The sequence below is a fragment of the Leopardus geoffroyi genome, chromosome C3, assembly GCF_018350155.1.
Source record: "Leopardus geoffroyi isolate Oge1 chromosome C3, O.geoffroyi_Oge1_pat1.0, whole genome shotgun sequence".
NCBI lineage: Eukaryota > Metazoa > Chordata > Mammalia > Carnivora > Felidae > Leopardus > Leopardus geoffroyi.
Genome location: NC_059338.1, coordinates 150,798,832 through 150,817,229, shown reverse-complemented (window position 1 = coordinate 150,817,229; position 18,398 = coordinate 150,798,832). Strand labels below are relative to the sequence as shown.

Genomic DNA, 18,398 nt, shown 5'->3' with positions numbered 1-18,398 from the left:
TTGTGTCGCCTATCAGCCAGTGTTGCTCTGAGCTCCTAGTAGGCATATGGCCATCCCTAACAAGGCCGCTTACTTCTTCATAGCCAGGAGAAGAATCTCCCCCAGTTTGAATCTATGCCCCTTTGTAAGACCTGCCCTCCCTCAGCCAACTCTGGCTACTCAAGAAAATCTCCCTCAAATTGGTTAATTCAAAATTAACTGATTCGGGAGCTTATGACAGAAGTAGGGGAATCTGTACTTCTCACATCTCTCAAACAATTAAGTGCTGAAGCCAAAGGACTTTGAACTCCAAGCGTCTGGGAGGAAAAGAGACTGAGTCTAAAAGGGAGACGCTGGGACATCCTTAACAGGCTACAGGTGGGCGATTGTGAACCGGGGGATATAAAAAAAAAGCCGCATGGGCACGGAGGGTAGGGACCCCCTTCTGCAGAGAGACAAAGGGAAGAGAAACAGCGGCTGGGGAAGCATAGGGCTGTATCTGAACTAGAGATAAACCTCTGATCGAGACGGAGAGGGATCCCATCTCTAACTGCAGGGCTTTCTTGGACTGGGGCCGGCTCCCTGTTCAGGCACCCGGGGAGGAGGAGAGCCAGGGGCCTGGGTGCAGTGGTAGGTCAGGGGCACAGTCTGCAGCAGGAGAAAGCGGCCCCCTCCCCGGAGCGCGTTGGGACAGGACATAGCCTGCCTGCGTCCGCCACCCCCAGGCCTCAGCGGCGAGGTCAGCAGTGCAGTCCACAGTAGGAGAAGGCGGTCTTCCCTGAAGTGTGGCAGCACAGACAAAGCCAGCCGGGACCACAAACCGGGCCACACAGAGAGGCGCTTCCCCAGTACCAGAGTGTCAGGAGCGGGACTTGGAATCCTAGACAAGTTCAGGCTCAGGGAAGTCGGTGGAGCAAGAAGGATCGCCCTGTCTGTGCCCTCAGCACAGTGAGGACCACTCGAACGGAGTCCACCAGGTCCATGGAGAAGAGACTGAGGGATCACCATTTCCCCCCTATAGTCACCAAGGTGGGGCCTCAGGGATCAGTCCCGGAGCCCATAGTGGAGGGCTACTTCAAGGAACAAGTCAAAGCACACCTCAAGGAGGGTCCAAAGCATCACTACAAGAAGGGAGACAAAGTAACCAAAGTCACAACAACAGAGAGCAAGTAACACTCTCCAAAATACACCTCCTGAAGGCCCAGGCCCTGGACAGTGCATAGCCCTCCTCTACTTTATAGCAGTGCTTGCAGGTGCAGAGCACATAACAAGCTTTTAAAACACATAAGGGACAGAAAACTAGCCAAAATGATGAAACAGAAGAATTCCCCTCTAAAAGAAATCCCAGGAAGAAGTGACAGCGAAAGAATTGATCAAAACAGGTATAAGCAATATACCTGAACAAGAATTTAGAGTTATAGTCATAAGATTAATCGCTGGGCTTGAAAAAGGCATAGAATACAGCAGAGGATCTATTACTGCAGAGATCAAGAACTAAAAGATGGTCACGATGAATTAAAAAAATGTTATAAATGAGGTGCAAAATAAAATGGAGGCGGCCACAGTGCGGATTGAAGAGGCAGAGGGGAGAATAGGTGAATTAGAAGATAAAATTGTGGAAAAAGAGGAAGCTGAGAAAAAGGGAGATAAAAAATTCCAGGACCACGAGGGAAGAATTAGAGAACTAAGTGATGTAGTCAAGCATAACAACATCCGTATCATAGAAATTCCAGAAGAAGAAGAGAGGGAAAGGGGCGGAAGGTGTATTTGAACAAATCACAGCTGAGAAATTCCCCAATCTGGCAAAGGAAACAGACATTGAAATCCAAGAGGCACAGAGAACTGCCTTTAGACATAACTTGAATTGATCTTCTGCATGACATATCATAGTGAAACTGGCAAAATACAAGGATAAAGAGAGAATTCTGAAAGCAGCTAGGCATAAACGAACCTTAACGTACAAAGGTAGATGCATAAGGCCTGCATAAAATAGCAGACCTATCTACTGAAACTTGGCAGGACAGAAAGGAATGGCAGGAAATCTTCAATGTGATGAAGAGAAAAAACATACAGCTAAGAATCCTTTATCCAGAAGCCTGTCATTCAGAATAGAAGGAGAGATAAAGGTTTTCCGAAACAAACAAAAACTGAAGGACTTCATCACCATGAAACCAGCCCTATGAGAGATCCTAAGGGGGATTCTCTGAGTGACATGTTGCAAGGACCACAAAGGACCAGAGACATCACTACAAGCATGGAACCTACAGACATCACAATGACTCTAAACCCATGTCTTCTTATAGTAGCACTGAATGTAAATGGACTCAATGAGCCAACCAAAAGACACAGGGTATCAGAATGGACGAAAAAACAAGACCCATCTATTTGCTCTCTACAAGAGACTCATTTTATTCTTTATTTTTTTTTTAAATTTTTTTTTCAACATTTATTTATTTTTGGGACAGAGAGAGATAGAGCATGAACAGGGGAGGGGCAGAGAGAGAGGGAGACACAGAATCGGAAACAGGCTCCAGGCTCTGAGCCATCAGCCCAGAGCCCAATGCGGAGCTCGAACTCACGGACCGAGAGATCGTGACCTGGCTGAAGTCGGACGCTTAACCGACTGCGCCACCCAGGCGCCCCAAGAGACTCATTTTAGACCTGAGGACACCTTCAGATTGAAAGTGAGGGGATAGAGAACTATCTATCATGCTACCGGAAGTCCAGAGAAAGCTGGAGTAGCCATACTTAAATCAGACAAATTAGGCTTTAAATTAAAGGCTGTAACAAGAGATGAAGAAGGGCATTATATAATAAATACAAGGTCTATCCATCAGGAAGAGCTAACAATTATAAATGTTTATGCACCACATATGGAAACCCCCAAATATATAACACAATTAATCACAAACATAAGCAACCTTATTAATAAGAATGGTAATTGCAAGGGACTTTAAGACTCCACTTACAACAATGGACAGATCATATAGACACAGATCAGTAAAGAAACAATGGCCCTTAACAATACACTGGACCAGATGGACTTGACAGATATATTTAGAACTCTACATCCCAAAGCAACAGAATATACTTTCTTCTCCAGTGCACATGGAACATTCTCCAAGATAGATCACATACTGGGTCACAAAACAGCTCTCAATAAATATAAAAGAATTGAGATCATACCATGCATACTTTCAGTTCACAGTGCTATGAAACTTGAAATCAACCACAGGAAAAAGTCTAGAAAACCGCCAAAAGCACGGAGGTAAAAGAGCATCTTACTAAAGAACGAATGGGTCAACCAGGCAATTAGAGAAAATATTTAAAATATATATGGAAACAAATGAAAATTAAAATACAACAATCCAAACACTTTGGGATGCAGCGAAGGCAGTCCTGAGAGGAAAATACATTGCAATCCAGGCCTATCTCAAACAAGAAAATCCCAAATACAAAATCTAACAGCACACCTAAAGGAACTAGAAGCAGAACAGCAAAGACACCCCAAACCCAACAGAAGAAGAGAAATAATAAAGATCAGACCAGAAATGAATGACATAGAATCCAAAAAAAAAAAAAAAAAAAAAAAAAAAACCAAAAACACAAAGAAACAAACAAACAGTAGAACAAATCAATGAAGCCAAGTGTTGGTTTTTTGAAAAAAAATAAACAAAATCGATAAACCTGTAGCTAGGCTTCTCAAAAAGAAAAGGGAGATGACCCAAATAGATAAAATCACAAATGAAAATGGATTTATTACAACCAATCCCTCAGAAATACAAGCAATTATCAGGGAATACTATGAAAAATTATATGCCAACAAACTGGACACCCTGATAGAAATGGACAAATTCCTAAGCACCCACACACTTCCAAAACTCAAACGGGAAGAAATAGAAAATTTGAACAGACCCACAACCGGTGAAGAAACTGAATCAGTTATCAAAAATCTCCCAACAAATAAGAGTCCTGAAACAGATGACTTCCCTGGGGAATTCGACCAGGCATTTAAAGCAGAGTTAAAACCTATCCTTCTCAATTTCTTCCAAAAAAATAGAAATGGAAGGAAAACTTCCGGACTCATTCTATGCAGCCAGTATTATCTTGATTCCCAAACAAGACAGACACCAGCAAAAAAAGAGAATTATAGGCCAATATTCCTGATGAATATGGATGCAAAAATTCTCAATAAGATACTAGCGAATTGAATTCAACAGCATATAAAAATAATTATTCACCATGGTCATGTGGGATTCATTCCCAGGCTGCAGTGCTGGTTCCATATTTACAAATCAATCAGTGTGATACATCACATTAATAAAAGAAAAGATAAGAACAGTATGTTCCTGTCAATACTTGCAGAAAAAGCACCTGGCAGAAAATAGCATCCTTTCTTGATGAAAACCCTCAAGAAAGTCTGGATATAAGGAACATACTTAAACATCATAAAAGCCATTTATGAAAAGCCCACAGCTAATATCATCCTCAATGGGGAAAAACGGAGAGCTTTCCTCCTGAGATCAGGAACATGACAGGGATGTCCACTCTCACCGCTGTTGTTTAACATAGTGTTGGAAGTCCTAGCGTTAGCAATGAGACAACAAAATGAAATAAGAGGCATCAAAATTGGGAAAGATGAAGTCAAACTTTCACTTTTCACAGAAGACATGATACTCTACATGAAAAACCCTACAGACTCCACCAAAAGTCTGCTAGAACTGACACATGAATTCAGCAGTCACAGGGTACAAAATTAATGTACAGAAATCAGTTTCATTTTTATATACCAATAATGAAGCAACAGAAAGAGAAATAAAGAAACTGATCACGTTCACAATTGCACCAAAACCCATAAAGTACCTAGGAATAAACCTGACCAAATATGTAAAAGATCTGTATGCTGAAAACTATAGAAAGCTTATGAAGGAAATTGAAGAAGATACAAAAAATGGAAAAACATTTCATGCTCATGGATTGGAAGAATATATATTGTTAAAATGTCAATATTACTCAAAGCAATCTACACATTCAATGCAATCCCAGTCAAAATTGCACCAGAATTCTTCTCAAAGCTGAAATCCTGAAATTTGTATGGAACCACGAAAGACCCCAAATAGCCAAAGTAATATTGAAGAAGAAAACCAAAGCAGGAGACATCACAATCCCGGACTTTAGCCTCTACTACAAAGCTGTAATCATCAAGACAGTATGGTATTGGAACAAAAACAGACACATAAACCAATGGAATAGAATAGAGACCCCAGAATTGGACCCACAAATGTATGGCCAACTAATCTTGGACAAAGCAGGAAAGAGTATCCAATGAACAAAAGACAGTCTCTTTTTAACAAATGGTGCTGGGAGAACTGGACAGCAACATGCAGAAGGATGAAACTAGACCACTTTCTGACACCATTCACAAAAATAAACTGAAAATGGATGAAGGACCTGAATGTGAGATAGGAAACCATCAAAACCCTAGAGGAGAAAGCAGGGAAACACCTCTCTGACCTCAGTCGCAGCAATTTCTTACATGACACATCCCCAAAGGCAAGGGAATTAAAAGCAAAAGTGAACTATTGGGACCTCATCAAGATAAAAAGCTTCTGCACTGCAAAGGAAACAATCAACAAAACTAAAAGGCAACCGATGGAATGGGAAAAGATATTTGCAAATGACATATCGGATAAAGGGCTAGTATCCAAAATCTATAAAGAACTTACCAAACTCAATACCCAAAAAACAAATAATCCAGTGAGGAATTGGGCAGAAGACATGAATAGATACTTTTCTAAAGAAGACATCCAGATGGCTAACAGACACATGAAAAGATGCTCAACGTCACTCCTCATCAGGGAAATACAAAATCAAAACCACACTGAGATATGACCTCACGCCAGTCAGAGTGGCTAAAATGAACAAATCAGGAGACTATAGGTGCTGGAGAGGACGTGGAGGAACAGGAACCCTCTTGCACTGTTGGTGGGAATGCAAACTGGTGCAGCTGCTCTGGAAAACAGTGTGGAGCTTCCTCAAAAAGTTAAAACTAGATCTACCCTATGACCCAACAATAGCACTGCTAGGAATTTACCCAAGAGATACAGGAGTGCTGGTGCATAGGGGCACTTGTCCCCAATGTTTATAGCAGCACTTTCAACAATAGCCAACTTACAGAAAAAGCCTAAATGTCCATCAACTGATGAATGGATAAAGAAGTTGTGGTTTAATACAATGGAATACTACTTGGCAACGAGGAAGAATGAAATCCGGCCATTTGCAACAACATGGATGGAACTGGGGGGTATTATGCTAAGTGAAATAAGTCAGGCAGAGAGAGACAGATACCATAAGTTTTCACTCATGTGGTTCTGGAGAAACTTAACAGAAGACCCTGGGGGAGGCGAAGGGGAAAAAAAGTTACAGAGAGGGAGGGAGGCAAACCACAAGAGACTCTTACATACTGAGAACAAACTGATGGTTAATGGGGGGGGGTGGGGGAGAGGGGAAAGTGGGTGATGGATGTGGAGGAGGGCACTTGTTGGGTTGTATGGAAACCAATTTGACAATAAATCATATTCAAAAAAATAAAACCAACTAAAAGCATAAAAAAAACCCCTCCAACAAACAAACAAAGCCAAGCCACAAGCTCAGCCCACAGTCATGGGATCGTGGTCAAGGGATCCTACAGGTGTCCATACACGAGGGTGTGGGATTCTAGAGGGCCGTCAAGAATTCTTCCGACCATAGCCCAGAAGCTTATATGCTCTTTAGGGCTCTCAACATGGCTGAGATTCAGATTTCTCTGTGGAGCTTATTAAAAAGTCATATATTCGTATTCATAGGCCTCTGGATAAACCTGATTCGGGCTCAGAATTTGGATGCATCTGTCGAATCAGAGATGTATCTTTGATGAGCTATGAAGTTTCTCTGCAGCCAGCTGTATGCCTTTGGAACTTCTTTTGATAAGGACTGCTCTATTCAATGTGACATTTCACCTGCCTACCCTTTTATTAAAGTAGTACAAACTGAGTACTACTCAAAAGTAGTACTACTGAGTACTCAAAACTACAACTGAGTTCACGAGAGGACAAATAGCATAAACGGGAGCATTAAAAATGAAGTGGCCAAAGCTGAAACATCATTCTGGCCTTTGGAATTAGCAAGCTGTTGCCCAGGCCTGGATGTGTAGAAGCTAACCCCCTTCTCCTTCATGATAAAACCGAGTTAATAGCTATGCCTCATTAAAAATAATCACTTCATGGCATCAAATCAATACGCCATTCCTCACAAGGAGTGCTTTTAAATATTATCAATAATTTAAACTCGGAGTCTAATTCTAAGGGCTGTGGAATCGGCAGCTTATATCCAAATGCCAACTACTGGCAGATACAGTGTTGGGCAGATTACCAAATATGCTTTTGTACTTTTTTTATAAGCCAATTTCCCCAAAATGTGTTCTGCAGAACTCAGTCTTATAACATTAGCCATTTGGGAAATACTCATCATGCTATTTCCCCTCCTGATGATTCACAAGGTTTTGAGTTACTCCCAGAAATTCACAAAGAAATCTGGTAAAAATTGAATATGTTACACATGTAAATGGGATGCATGTCTTCCTTACGGATAAAGTGAACACATTTCAGTGTGTAGATTTTATTGCTTCTATTTTGAATGCTCATAGGACTTTTTATTTCTGCTTTTGCCTCTAGACTGCTCTCCAGAATGTTGAGATTGCCAGAGAAGTGACATCTGAAAAGGGAAAATAATTGCTCTACCTAAATTCAGGTAAGACCGTTACTTTTCAAGAATGTGAGTCATTTGATGAAAAAAATAATCATTTTTCTACATTTCTATTGTAAGTTGTTCGCTTCAGTAATAAGCTTTATGAAGCTTCTTTGCTCTAGAACCATATAACAAAATTCATTTTGTTTTTAATTTCCTGACTTCGGGAGGGCAGCAGCACTCTGAACACATGGCAATGTTCAGTGGTTAGACTGTGTTTGGACAGAGCTTTCCACCATATTTATTTAAGCAACTGTATTAAATTTATGTTGTTCCTTCAATGAGCACCATTTAGAGGAAGGAGCGATATAAATTAGTTTTTTCTAAAGCTTGCTTCATGAGGCGAGGGGTCCATGACTTCTCATCGAGGTGAGAACTGATGTCCCACACTGCTGTGAGCCTGCGGTCCTGGAGAAAGGGTCAATGGGTGACCATACAAGGGGGCCCTTGGCAAAATGTTGTAAAATGCTTCACAACACCAGAGTCCTGGGGATGATCACGTTCTTTGTTGTTTATTCAGAAGAGAGGAAGAGAACGTGTAATGAAAATTTGTAAAGTAAATGAAACATGCTTTCAGTAAGGGAACTTGAGTCATAGGCCAGGCAGGTGGAAGTCGAGTATGTCTCTGACTTCAGCGCTAGGACAAATGTTACTTTTGGAAGGGCTCATATTCTATTTGCTAGGAAAAGCAAAGCATGGTCACAAAAGGTTAGGATTAAAGTCACTAGAGCTACTTTCCTCACCAATTGTCACAGTGACTTTGAGTTCTTATCTCCTGTCAGGCGAGCACTTGCGTTGTGGTTTCAGTGAGAATCATGAAACTCATCGTCGACTATTATGTTTAAAGGAATGTTAACACTGAAAGGCGTGTTGTGTACATATTGTGGTATTCAGTTATATTTAAACGTCATATTACAATGGCAGGAATGCTTGCGTATATGTCCGTGTGTCACGAGGACCATAGAGCTCTAGGACCAGAAATGCGTTTGCGCAGCTGGCCTATAAATGGATTTCGCAGCCTGGGTTCTCAAGGAGTGCGGCAAGGTTTGGAGCCACTTAAGATTACAAGCGATTAGATCTAGAGTTGTTCTGGGTACTGAATATTCTAAATATTTAAAAATAATATTTAATGGAAGCCGCGTAGTGCTCTATTAATCACGGCGGCACCCAGATAGGGATGGATCCCTAAAACTTCCTTTCTCACCGAATCCTGATCCCTAACCTCCCGAGGGCAGGTATCTTTGTCCTCCTCCTAAAACACAAATCATTGTCGACATTTGCGTAAGCTCAGAAAATTCTAATGCACATTTTCCGAGGAAGCATAAAGAACACATTCTAGTGCAGCAGAAAATTATATTCAAGGCTTTCAAATGATTTTTCATTGCTAGACTGTGTGCGTAGTTAGGTCTTTTCTTCAAATAAAATATCACAGGCAAGCCCAAAAGATGAAGGAGAGGGGTGATAAAAAAATGTTATTGAAACAGGAGTGGGTGTTCTAGAACTACTTGGCCTCTCTACCACTGCCTTTCCTTGCCTCTGAATCCGCTCCTCTCTCCCCCAAACCCTACAAACCTGATGGTTGTCACTGTTTCCTGGAGGCCTGTGATTCTTTGGCATTTCAGGCCTTCGTTTGGATGCCCATGTGTAAGTGTTAACTTAAACAGAGGCAGAGAGCGAACCATAGAAGCGGGAACTCAGGGGCGCCCGGGTGGCTCAGTCAGTTAAGCGTCCGACTTCAGCTCAGGTCATGATCTCCCAGTTCGTGGACTCCAGCCCCGCGTCGGGCTCTGTGCTGACAGCCCAGAGCCTGGAGCCCGCTTTGGATTCTGTGTCTCCTTCTCTCTCTGTTCCTCCCCTGCTCATGCTGTGTCCCTCTCTCGCGCGCAAAAATAAATAAAGATTTAAAAAAATTAAACACGTAAAAGAAGTGGGAACTGCCAAAACTATGCTGTGCTCGCCAGAAAGGGGCAAGCGATTGCTCTGCAAGAGACATTGTCTGTTACCTACTGAGGTTGCCGGTGTCAGGCCTGGCCCCTGTGTGCTTTCACTTCACCCTTGTGGAAAGCTCGCTGGACAGGATTTCAGAGTATCATACCCTGCAGATTCCGTCTGTAGCCTGAGGAAAGTTACGTATCATAAATGAAAGCAGGGAGAAAGGCAGTCGGAAGAAGAGTACTGAAAATTCATTTGAAGATGGCGGTTCCATCCTCACAGCACCTCACAAAAAATAGTTAATATTTTATTTTTAAAAATATCTCTAAATACATTTCAAACATTTTTCTATTTTCTGAGGTAGATATCTTTGCTTTCATGTTTTTTAAAAAATTTTTTTAGTTTAACATAATTTGTTGGCAAGCAACACGTCTCAATTGATACTGTTTTGAGACAGGATGAGTAAACAGGAGAAATACTAAATGTGGTCTAATAACACATTAGCCTACCCACATTGCCTATTTTCTGACACTTTGTGATGAGGGAGCATAAGAGCTGCAACCACTGCCCCTCTGCCTTCTTCCCACCCACCTCCCCCCGCCCCCCCAGGTGGAAAGTGTGTGATATCCCTTGGGCACTCCTGGATGGCCAAGAACAAAGGAAAGGGGAAAAACAAATGGTTAATTGAGGGAGATCATAGTCCCACAGGGCCCGAGTCTCCATCTATTTACAAATATCTTAGTGAATCACAAGAAAAGGGCAATCTTATCAATAGGCTAATCTCCAGAAACCTATAGACTCCGTTTCCGGGAGCCCCAACATCATCCCTCCATAGTGATGTGGGAAACAAAGGCAGAAGGAAATGGCAGACAGAACTAAATTTCCTTATAACCTGCAACCCATTGACAAATATTTGAGGCAAGCAGAGTAAATTGCTCCAAGAACTCTCTACTGTCTTAATGCTAATGCTTTGCTAGAGGGAAAAACAACCTTAGCTTGACAATAGTTAGGCCTCCAGTGTCCTGTGAGTCTTCTTTACCATAAGAAAGTCTCACTGGAAACTTCCCCTGACTTTACCTCCCCCAACTCCATATAACCAGTATATAACCAGTCCCTCCTCACGGTTCACGGGCAGCTCTTCCGGCCACAGGTCCTATACCCGTGCTTTAATAAAATCGCTTTTTTGCACCAAAAACATCTTCAAGAATTCTTTCTTGGCCGCCGGCTCCAGACCCCACAAATTCCACTATCACCCAAAAACCTCACCACTTGGCACATATGGGGTATTTCAAGATGATGCGTCTTAGCACGTCCTGTCACTGGATTTTTTTCTAGTCTCTGACCCGACCTGTAGAATTTCACTTGTGCCTCCCAAGTATTCATGCTCATAGTTGTCCACATGGAAAGCTCAACGGGCTTTATGTTTGAATGGAAAACAGCCCCATAAGCAAGAGCAACCTGGATGCCCACTGGGTGAGCAGCTGTCCCAGCCTGGTCACCTGTCCCTGCTTTGTGCTGCCTGCCCTCTCTACTTGGCTAAAGGAATTTTCCTGAGCTTTTTTTTTAAACTGCCAGAACAAGACTACTATAATATAAACAGTTAATATTTGAATATATAGGTTTTATGCTCGTACTGCTTTTCTGTGCTGTCAGGGATGTCTGAGCATCTGATTTCTTCTTCTTCTTCTTGACATATTTCCATTGGTCTTTCTGCAGCCCATTCCCTTTGTGTCGCATGCTGCATCTGTTACCAGGGTGCAACATCTCTGGGCCCATTTGCCACCGGAATTGTTAGTCAAATCCCCAGTCCTTTCAGTCCTCTTTGTGAGTTTAGTCATTGGCTTCGGTGATCAAACATCTCTTATTTTGGGTTTTGCTGGCTCTATTGTCTATCCTGGGTAAAGTGACACAATTATCAAACACAAAAGAAGCTTAGGCTTGGACACAAAACTTTCTTAATGTTTTTTTTTTGCCAAGCTGTGCTCCCCATCTACCTTTTTAAGCAGGGACTTGACTGAATAAGTTGCCTGTGGGAGGTGTGGCTCCTGGCCGGGGTGCAGAGCCATGTGGTGCCCTGCTGACTCCTGTTTTGGTTTTGTTTGCTTTCTGTTTTCCATGAGAGTTCCAGGGAAGAAATCAGAGTTTCTTTTTGTAACGCCAGGATCTACCATCATGCCAAGAGGTATAGGGTCCCAGTAAATATTTCAGAAAAATTAATAAATTGATGAAAATATTTTTGGAGCAGCATTCTGTGCATTTCAAAGACATTCACCCATAGTTGAGAAAAACCTGGCTACATTAAAAAATGTACTCTCCTTTCCATTTCCCAGCCAGTATGAGTAGATTTCTAGTAGTTCTTGGTATTGCTTTCTTTCATGAACAGGTTAATGTAGGTTGCTTTAGTCTTGGTAATTCCATCTCCCCCTATTCTGGAAAATTCAGCAAAGAGAAGATTGGTTAATTCCGGCCACGTGAAGAGTATTGGTGGCCTCTCAGGGCTCAAGGTACATAGTCACGTTATCTGTGTCTGCCTGTGAAGAAGATTCACAAGAAAATCTTTAGGTCGCCATCAGATACCTTTGGTGATACTGGAAACAACAACAAAAAGGTCTAAAGAAATGTCATAAATCTAATGACTTTAGCACTCGCCCCTGTATCACAGCTACAGAGTAATTTTGGGAACATCCTGGAGTATGGTAACCAAAATGATGGAGGGATTCAGCGCCCGCTTGGCAGAATGGACCTAGTTCATATACTGTCCACATTCTCTCAGTCCTGTCCAGGTTTTCAACTTTCGCTGCTTTCCTTGCATTGGGGCTAGAATATCCCTGGAGATGGCTCATACCATTCCCATGGATATAGAGCCTCTGCTGCCGTCGGTGCCTTATTTCCTACCAGTAGCCTTTCCTACTGCTGTGCACAAGGGCCTGTCTCTAGCATAGCCTCTGTTTTTCCCACCGAGGAGGAGCTACAGAAGCTAGAGCCCACGGTCCAGCCCAAGTGGGCCCCTGGAGTCCCCGGCTTCCCGGCGTCTGCTCAGAGACACTGGTTGCCCCAGGCAGAAGTCTAAAGGATTACCAGCCCATCAGGCAAACACTGGCCAATGAGACCGGCTCCGGGGTGACTGTGGGAGGGAGAAGGGTGCCCTCAGAGAGGCCCCCGAGCACACAGGAGCCCCGCACTTGATTTAATTTGCCTTCAGGTTCACTGTGCACTAACGTTCCGTAGGTGTTTCAGAGACGTAGGGTCCCGTAGCTCTTACCAGAGTGTCATGCAGAGTCTTAACCACCCAACCACATTCCCTGTGCTTCGCCTCTTTCGCCCTCCTCCTTTCCTTCTGAACTCTTGGAGACCAATGTTTTTGTTTTGTTTTCGTTTTTGTTTCTGTTTCATCATCTCCAGGGTTTTGCCTTTTCCCAAATGTCGTGCAATAGGAATCACGGAGCGTGTAGCCTTTTCAGCCTGAATCCTTTCACTTAACAAAGTGAGTTTAAGAGCCATCGTGGTTTTTTTCCGTGGCTTCCTTTTTATCCAAATAATGTGCCACGATATAGATGTACCACAGTTTATCTATTCACCTACCCCTGAAGGAAATTATGAAGAAAGCTTCCATAAACTTAAATGAAGGTTTAATACATTTTCAGATCAGTTGGCTGGATATCTAGTAATGCCACTGCTGTATCATATGGTAAGAAGACAGAGAGTCTTGTAAAAACCTATACATTCTTCCAAAGTGGCTGTGGCACGTTCCATTCTTACCAGCAGTGAAGGAGATCTCCTACTGTTCCACATCCTTGTCAGCGAATGATACTGTCAGTTCTAAAATTTCTTGTGTTTTTGTAAATATTTAGCTTCTCTAGTGTCTTTTTAAAAATTAGGAACCAGGGCATTAGCACACCTAAAAAATATACTCTCATAGTGAGTAGAGACATTTCCCACCCCCAAAACAATAGAGCTTATTAACACAGTATCAAACAAATATACATCAGGAGGGATATTTGGTGGGGGACATAAACATGAAAGAGTTACTAACAAAATCAAAGTAGTCATAAATTCCAAATGGACAAAAGACCTAAATGGGTAAAATAGGTGATGGGGATTGAGGAGGGCACTCGCAGAATGCTGGTGAGCACTGGGCGATGTCTGGAGGTGTCGAAGCACTATGTTGTCCACCCGAAACTAACATGACACTGTATGCTAACTAACTGGAATTTAAAGAAAAACTTTTCAAAACTTTTCAACTTCAATTTAAAGAAAAACTTTTCAATTAAAAATAATAAATCTATGTGTGTCAAACAGAAAAAAAAAGTAGTCATAATTAGTGGGAAGTTTTATGAAGGAAAGACTAAGTGGCCCCTGGAGAAACCAGATGAGATTCCTTATTCTTCCCCTTGCCCCTCTTGTCTCTCCCCCACCTTGTTTTCCTCCTCCTTCTCCCTTTCCCTCCCTCCCCCCCAAAAAAAACTGAGAACTTGGAGGAAATTTTAGGGGTGCCTAACATTTAAGCTTTAGAATGAACAAATTGGAAAATGCAATGATAAATAACACAAAATAATGCCTAGATGAACAGATTCAATATGAGGCCTCTTCATCAACTCATGGTATGTAGACCTCGTCAATACTTGATCAACAACCTCTCCGCAAACTGTGGGCTCATAATTTCTTTGGACATTTCTTACTCTTGAAATACCAGCTGTTCGTAACATCCACAACCATTCACTCTTCCTGTATTTTCACCTATGTTCTGATGATTATTTTGATTCTTCCTATCTTGGTCTATTTTTGAACTGAAAAAAATCTATATCTTGATCTATTATCTTGAACTGAAATCAAGAGTCAGATGCTTAGCTGACTGAGCCACCCAGGCGCTCCTGTATGGACTAATTCTTTCCAAGAATGGTTTTTACTCTAGTAAAAGCTTCCTTATCGTGTAAGAACCAAACACAAATCCTACCACCTTCCACAAATTTTTCAGATGTCCCAATCCTAATTATATATTCTTTTCCTATACACATACATGATGACATTTTAGATTATTTCTGTCTGTTTTCCCTACCAAATTGTGAACTCCTAAAGGAAGCATATTGGATTTACTCTATTACTAACAATACCATTTAGTCCAGCTAAATTTATCCAGCCTGCCAGAACCAGGAGTCTCCAGTCTCTATTGGTGGCAACTGCCCTGGGCACGATTTCCAATTATCTAAATCTGGCTCAGATTCCGTGTCTCTACACATCTTCTCGCCTCCCATCTCATTTTTCTGTCCCTTGCACCCCTCAGATACTACGTCTAGCTATTTGGACATGAACTTTGTGTTTGATTTTCCTAATGGACTTTAACATAAATTTGACCCCTGGTTCTTTTAATTATCTTGATATAATTCTAGCATTCTTGTTTTTGCACATACTAAAGCTCCAAGAGCAACCATTTGGCTAGCATTTTCATTGTTCCACATCTATAAATAGGCAGAGAGGGAGGCTCAGGAGAGTTCATAAGGTGCTATTTGCATACCATACATTCTCATTATTTTTTTAACTGAATTGAGTTTAACTGGCATTTACAACATTCATTGATTCAACAAGTTAACATTTTGAGTATTTAGAGAAGAAAATAACACTAGTGCAATGAATATTGGTTAACAGGTTTTTAATTTCTTTTTTAAACTAGGTGAGAAAATGCAAAATTCAAATCTGTAAGATTTTTTACTGATGGATAATACTTAGTGACAGATGTATAAAAAATGAGATGCTTTTGAATTATATTACCTTTTAGTCTTTTACAAGTCCAATTTGGATGTTTCCACATATTAATTTTTAAATAACACTGGAGGAAAATCAACAGTTTGAGAAGAGGCCAGTTGGCCCAATGAAGAAACACAGTTCCATTGAAATGAATGTCATGACACAATACAAGAATTATTGTGCTATTTAAAAATGAAGCCAGATTTTCAAAATTATCCTACACCTGTGTGTCACAGTATATAATTCCTGAACTCTGTGGAGCAAAGTGGTAACATTTGAATAAGAACATAAGATTGTTTTATAAAGTTAGATCAAAATGAACAAACTCTTTATTTTAAAAACAAATGACATCTACAAAGTGAGAATCCTGGTCTAAATTGTTATGTATTGAAGAGACAGAAAAAATGAATATATAGTATTCACCTGTCATTTGTATGGCACTTCATATATTTTTTTTTAATTTCAGTGCAGCATCCATCTTTTGATATATGGATGGCAGGTTTTGTTATTGCCAATGGCATTTCCCCTAATCTATATATTGAGATAATGGCAGATCAAGAATTGCCTCTTCAGGATTCAGTTAACTATCCAATATTTTTTCACTGCATGGCCCGACTATATTTATTAGTTCAGAGTATGAAGAATCTGAGGAGTGAGTCCTCAGTTAAATAACATAATTAATGAAGATGAAATGGAAGAGATCAACATATAAAATATGGGTAGATGTTACTAAATGAAAATTATTTTATGATTATGTCTGATAAAAATGGCCCCAACCATAACAAGAAAATATTTTTCCTTGAAAAATATGTGTCCACAGACACACACAGACACCCACCTCTTAGAATTACTTCACACTCTCTTGGTTTCGCCTATGTCTTTTGGTCACTGATTCCAAATTCAGTCACTCCTACAGTGGTCACGTCTATCTGGACTTGGAAATAGTTTATGCAGGTACAAGTCACCAGCTCCTTATCTTCTTTCTGCATGTTGTACCCTTCAGCTGTTGTCTCCTTCCCGGACATTTCTGAGTGAGATGAGACATCAAAAAAAAACAAAAACAAAAACAAAAACAAAAACAAAAACCCAGAAGTACTATGGAGTTGACGATCCACGAGACAAGTCTTTGACCATGGGGAGACCAGACTCAGTGGATGCCTTCCTTTCTCCTCTTTCCTCAGAGGCACTGTCCTGAGAAACTCAACATTCACGAGTGCTTCATACCAAGTGGTGGCCAACTCTGGACCAGATCCTTTTACCCTTTCATCCCAGAAGGTCGTAATTCCTAATCTGCCCAGTCTCCCCACCTTTCCTGATCTCCTGAAACTTCCAACTATTGTCTCTACTGCTCACTTTGGCCAGCAGCAAAATCTGTATCTCTTCAAGTGCCACGAATATTCCCTTCACCCTCATGCTCCAGTTCTAACCTGGACGTCCCCTGGGGACAATATTTCCTCTGCAGACTTCTCAGATGTGATTGCCTCTTGTACGGCTCAAGAGCCACTAGACCTGGAGGCGGGCATGTGTTCACCTTGCTCCTCTTTGCTCGTTGCTTCCCTGATTTGTTCCCTCTTCCTTTTCTTATAGACTGCTGCCCCTTTGCAATGCATTCCGTCAGATTTTATTGCTAATATACATGATGATACCATCTACTGAAACGTGGACACTGTTGCTCATTCGCTAAAGATGTTAGCATCTGTCTAATGGTGTTTTTCTACACGATTTGGGCAGTCACTGTGTGTTAGCATTTATGTAGAAGATCTGAAACTCTGAGCTTTCAGGTCTCCACCTCTTCCCTTTCAGTCATTTGTCCCTTCTTCCACAACCACCAGTTCTGTTAATTTCTAAGAGTGCATTGTCGCCTTTTGCTGTACCATCACCAAAGTCTGTTTTTTGACTCTATATGCTACCTTTACAATTCCCTTACTTTAGTGACTCTATATTAGAGTTTGCTGAGGACTTCTAATCCATCAACCTTTTGCCCTTATCACTGTCTGTCACCAGTTATGTCTTCACATTCATCTCATCTAACTTGGATTCTGTAATGTGTCAGTGTAGTACCGATCGTGCATCTATTTTTTTTTTTTTTTTACCTTTCTTTCCTTTTCTAATACTCACTGGGAAAAACCTTACACCAACATTAAAATATGTTTCTATCTGCTTACCCAAGTAGCAGAATAGGGTAAAGGAAAACATACACTCATGCTGGTAAGTCCACTTTTAATTTTTGAGTCCAAACCTCAGTCAACTCATAACTACCACTTGTTAGTAATCATTTGTCTCAGTTGACTCTTTATATCTTCATTGTCCCCAAAACTTTCAGCAAACCTCCCCCCATCATTTATATCTAATAATCTTGCTTTCACTTTACTATAAGAGAAGCGATAAGAAGTAAATTGCCTTGTCTCTTTCTGAGGAAATCTGACAAACTGCCTGCATCCCTACCTATCTCTCTCTTGTTACTGTGAATGGAATGTTTATGCTCCCATCTGAGCCCCAAACTCTTCCTTTTCATATTGGATTCCATCTTTCTTCACTAGCTTAAGGACTTTCCTCCTGAATTATCCAAGTGTCTCCTTCTGTTCTATTTCTTTGTTTCCATCACAATATAAACATGGCTGTGTCTGAAAATTAACAATAAAACCCCTCCTTTAATTCCACTTATTATCCCTCTAGCATAGTCTGAAAGTTCTGTTTTCCTCAAATTGCCAAACTCCTCAAAGTAGTTGTAACTATTCTGTGTTTCCAAATATTCATATCTTAGTCATTTCTGAAACTGTTATTCATTTATTCACTCCTGAAACACCATTCCACTGAAACCCTTCTTATAGAGGTCTAATATATATATATATATATATATATATATATATATATACCCCTTTATTCTCCATTTAAAATATCCTCCTTCATGCCTCATTAATTCAATACCATTGATATTGCGTTTAAAGATCGTTTCAACA

At 41.0% G+C, this 18,398-nt stretch overlaps 1 protein-coding gene across 5 annotated transcripts in view; it reads left to right on the top strand.

Annotated features, from left to right (window-relative positions):
• SNTG1 (syntrophin gamma 1) overlaps window positions 1-18,398 on the top strand; it is an 897,410-nt gene that overhangs the window by 313,018 nt on the left and 565,994 nt on the right. For all 5 annotated transcript variants that reach the window (XM_045455364.1, XM_045455360.1, XM_045455361.1 and 2 more), the window contains one exon: window positions 7,692-7,767. The gene's annotated coding sequence lies outside the window, so the exon portion shown is untranslated. The remainder of the gene's footprint in view (window positions 1-7,691; window positions 7,768-18,398) is intronic.